Source organism: Arvicola amphibius, chromosome 10 (assembly GCF_903992535.2).
Source record: "Arvicola amphibius chromosome 10, mArvAmp1.2, whole genome shotgun sequence".
NCBI classification, from domain to species: Eukaryota; Metazoa; Chordata; class Mammalia; order Rodentia; family Cricetidae; genus Arvicola; species Arvicola amphibius.
Window position 1 is genome coordinate 57,308,770 of NC_052056.1, and position 4,826 is coordinate 57,313,595.

Consider the following 4,826-nt stretch of genomic DNA (forward strand, 5'->3'; position numbering starts at 1 on the left):
CCGTAAAGAGAGAAACCCAGCATTCATTGTCTAGGTGTGAACGTGCTTGGCTGTGGGAGCTTGTGGGAGCATCCTGAGTATAAAATGGGAGGCCGGGTAGATAGGAATAGTGCACAAAGACCTGTGCTATGTTCTTGGATTTGGGGTGTGTGTGCGTGTGTGCATCTTTATGTTTGTTTCGTTGCTTGCTGTTATAGGCATTTGATGTGTATCCTTGGCTGGCCCAGAGCTTACAGTGTAGCTCAGGCTGGCTGCAGCAAACTCAAGATCTTATCTCAGTCTCCTGACTCTGTACTACCATGACTGACTCAAAATTCGTAATAAACAGCATGAGATTTCTTTCAGTGAAGGAGGAAGATGAGGGCTGCCGGGCCACAGCGTGTAGTGGAAGGAGGTAGGAAGGACCACTGGGGATCGTGAAAAGAATTTGGATCCAGCAGGTGAGGCAGCACACAAGGGCACACTTCCAGACCGGAGCTTAGTTTTATGCAAACGTTTTTCAGGATAAATATTCCAAACTCAGACTGCGAGGGCAGTGGGAAAGAGAACCTACTAGGAAGGTGGAATTGTTATTGCGAAATGACTGTGGAAATGACCAAGCTGGAGTTCCAAAAGATGCTGAATCCCAAGGACAGATGCTGAGAGGTTACAAGTTTCCTGTATAAGGTGGATAAGTGCTGGGGATCCGATGGAAGAGTTCCCTCACGGCACTGTGGAACAATAGGGCACATAACAACAAACCAAACTTGCTGCATGCAGGGAGGGGATAAAGAAGGAGAAACCTGGCCTATATTTTGTTTTTTCCCTGTGTTTTGGTTGAACCGAGATGTGAGGAAGGGAGGGAGAAGAGGAGGAAGTGAAGGCTGAGGGTGAAGGGGGCACCGAGAGCCCCCTCAGGGCTCCTCTGAGAGGACCTGCAGATGCAGGAGATGAGTCCTGCTTTGTGCTCAAATCCAATTATGAAAACAAAGTCCCTCATCATGAAAAACACACATGCGCTGAATTGCCACGTAGGGAAAGCAGTGCAGCTGGCCTGCACCGTGAGCAGGTGTTGCTGGGAGCAGCTTCCTGGTTGTAGATGGCTCCCGAGGCCTCTGGACAGAAGCCACTGAGAGAGGAGGTTCCAGTTTGTGAACGAGGCAGGTAGGAAGGATCCAGGCACAGCTGGATAGCCATGCTGAGCGCAGATGTGGTGACATTGCCACCACTGAAACAGGAAGGACAGAAAAGCAAGGGCTCAGACTTTGGGGCCAGGAAGACTGTGACCACCAGCTGCATGTGGGATGCCTGGGTTCCCAGTCTCTCATCTTAAACCGTTCCCTTCAGGGCAGTTGAGGGGACGAGAAAAGGTGAGTATTTCCCACATCGTAATGAATGCTCAGAGTCACATTGTCAGAGCCCTGCTTGTGGGTCTCAAGGTCCTGAAGAAACTGGAGGGCGGGAAGATGACAATACTAAGAAATTAGCTTCTGCAGGAATGAAAGCGTTGACTAAACAGTATTAGAGCCACTGAAAGATGAAGCCGGTAGAGCAGGGTTGTGAGAGAGGGGTCCACAGACCTCATCACCATCACTTCCTAGGAGCTGTAGGAACCACAGCCAGTTGGCTCCACCCTAGGCCGCCTCAATCAGGGTTTCAGTGGGTGGAAACCAGCAATCTGCATGTCCTAATTCGCCCCTCACATCACCTTAAAACCAGAAAGCAATGGAGAAGAGGATTTAGAAGGTTCCTTGGCCAAGAGATTAACCCAGAATAGATATTCTCCACTCACAAATGACTGTGAAACTTATCTTCTCATTTGTGCAGAAGACTCATCAATTTACACAAGAAGCCTTGGAGAGTCTCCAAGGGAAACGACAGTGTGAGAAAGAACCAGGGTTGATTCCAGCTGCTGAGTCTAGCCACAAGAAGCGAAAGATATACATTTGGGTTAGTTTTGTATATTGATCCATTGAACTTACATATCAACTCCATGTAATGGATATACTTAGCATGACCATTAGTAAGGAAAGTGGAACACAGAGAGATCTCTGTGGCGTGTCAGAGGTAAGATTTGAACCAGTGGGTGACACCGGGGTCTGAGCATGACTTTAGCTGCTAGCACCCACTGTAAGATAGTTAGCCACTCCGCCGGCACTGGGAACACAGGTTACCCTCAGTATCTCCCTTTCAGATAATACCCTGTGAAGAGAACCTCTGATCAAAAGCCTAATGGAGTTTCTGATGATTTCTCTATGATAGAGGCCCAGAAATAGAAGAACTTGGCCAAAAGCAATGAATATTTTTAAGACTTTTATTACTTTATATTAATCACATATGACAATAAATTTTATTATATGTCCACATATGTGTATAATGTTGTTTTGATTATATCCATCGCTGTTCCTTTTTTTGTCACCCCCCCCCCAACTTTTGTTCCTGGTTACCTTTCTAGCCACCTTCTTCTTTTCTTTTCTAAATATTCTATTTATTTTTATTTTATGTGCACGGAGTTTTGCCTGCATGTATGTCTGTGCACCATACGCATGCCATACCAGGCAGGCCAGAAGAAGGGATCAGATCCTCTGCAGCTGGAGTGACAGACAGTGGTGGATTATTACCAGGTGGGTGCTGGGAAGCAATCCCAGGGCCTCTGGATCAGCACCAGTGCTCTTAACCACTGAGCCATCCAGCCCTCTCCTTCCACTGCTTTTGAATCTTTTATTCATCCAATGAGTTTCATTAGGGCTGCTTACAGGAGCATGGGTAATTTACCAGTGCCTACAGCACTCAAGACATGCCCCTCAACTATGTCCTCTCTCATATTCTCAGGGAGAGCTAGGGCCCATGAGCCCCTGCCGCCTTCATTTATAAAGGCATTTCTGAGCCTATTTTTTTGCAGGTGATCGCAGCTGCTGTGTGATCCACAGCTATGTCATACCTGGAAGTCAGGAGTCCACCCTGGTCCCTTCTACCTTCTTCACTCTTATATTTCTGTCCCTTCTTCCTTGATAGAGCCCTGAGCCACTGGGGGTGATGTATGAAGCTATGAGAAGTTCCAAGGCAGATGCTTTCTAGATAGTCTGGTCTAAAGTTAATTATTTTGTCCCACTTGAATAGCGTCATATTAACATCTTAGTTTACCTGATAAGTCTACTGGTATCTCTAATTGAAAATGTTTGCTATTTTCTGGGGCTGGAGCGATGGCACAGCTGTTAAGAGCACCTGTGGCTCTTTCAAAGGCCCTGGGTTGGGTTCCCATCATGATGGCATAGAACTAACTGATGATGATCCTGGTGTCAGAGGATCAGACGCCCTCTTCTGGCCCCAGAAGTCACTTCATGCATGTGGTGCAGGCTAAACACCCACACACATAAAATAAATGTAAAATAAGTTTACCATTTTGGGTTTAACTATGTTCATAGCAGCATTATTTGTCATAGCCATAACCTGGAAACAACCTAAATGCCCCTTGACCAAAGAATGGATAAAGAAGAAGTGGTACATTTACACAATAGAGTACTACACAGTGGAAAAAAATGACATTTTGAAATTTGCAGGCAATTGGATAAACCTAGAAAGCATTTTATTGAGAGGTAACCCAGACCCAGAAAGACAAATATAATATGTATTCACTCATAAGTGGCTTTTAGACATAAATCAAAGAAAAACCAGCCTACAATTCACAATCCCAGAGAACCTAGACAACAAAGAGGACCCTAAGAGACATTCGTAGATCTAAACTACATGGGAAGTAGAAAAGGACAAGATCTCCCGAGTGACTTGGGATCAAGGGGATCATGGGAAAGGACAGAAGGGTAGGGGGAGGAAGGGAGAGGAGCAGAGAAAAATAAATAGTTTAATTTTAAAAAAGTTTACTTTTTTTTTACTTAAAGTAAACACACCTTAAAAACTTCCCAGTTTGCATTTTACTGGTGTAAGAATGTTTAATATTAAACCTATCCTCTTAATATTTCAATTTTATTATTTTTATTTACTTGTCTTTTTAAATTGATTACCTTTATAATCAATAATTTAATGTGTATATAGTTTATTCCAATTACTCTCTCCCCTGTTCCTATTTCCCTTCCTAGTTAACATATATTTTATGCCCCTTCCTAGTTAACGTATTTTTTTTTATGCTATGTCAGTGTGTTTCTCCATCTGAAAACTGTTATGTTCTTTGTTTGTCTTTTAAAAATCACGTTCTTAGCCGGGCGGTGGTGGCGCATGCCTTTAATCCCAGCACTCAGGAGGCAGAGGCAGGCGGATCTCTGTGAGTTCGAGACCAGCCTGGTCTACAAGAGCTAGCTCCAGGACAGGCTCTAAAGCTGCAGAGAAACCCTGTTTCGAAAAAAAAAAACCAAAAAAAAAAAATCACGTTCTTAAATTTGTTTTTGTTGAATTCGATGTGTTATTTACACATTAATTTTTTTTTGAGACAGAGTCTTATACCCCAGGCTGGGCTTCAACTCTTGCTCCTCCTGTCTCTATCTCAGAGGGATAGGATATAAGCATGCCTTACCATGCCTGATTTAAGTGGTGCTGGGGACAAAACCTAGGGTCTGGGCATGTGAGGCAAGCCCTTTGCCAACTGAGCTACATCCCCAGGCCACACATTAAAACATTTTTCTTTAAGAAAATACAGCTTATTATTTCTAAGTAGTTAAAATATTTATGCAATAAAATGCATTAATATTTTCTCTCAAAAAATTCTATTACTTTCATTCTCAGAACTTCTTCATCTTCATAAAGTATCTGTTGCTCTCCTCCCTATAAGGTAGAAACTGTCCAAACGTTCAAATTCGGATGTTAATTTGGATCAGCAACGTGAGTATATTTGTATC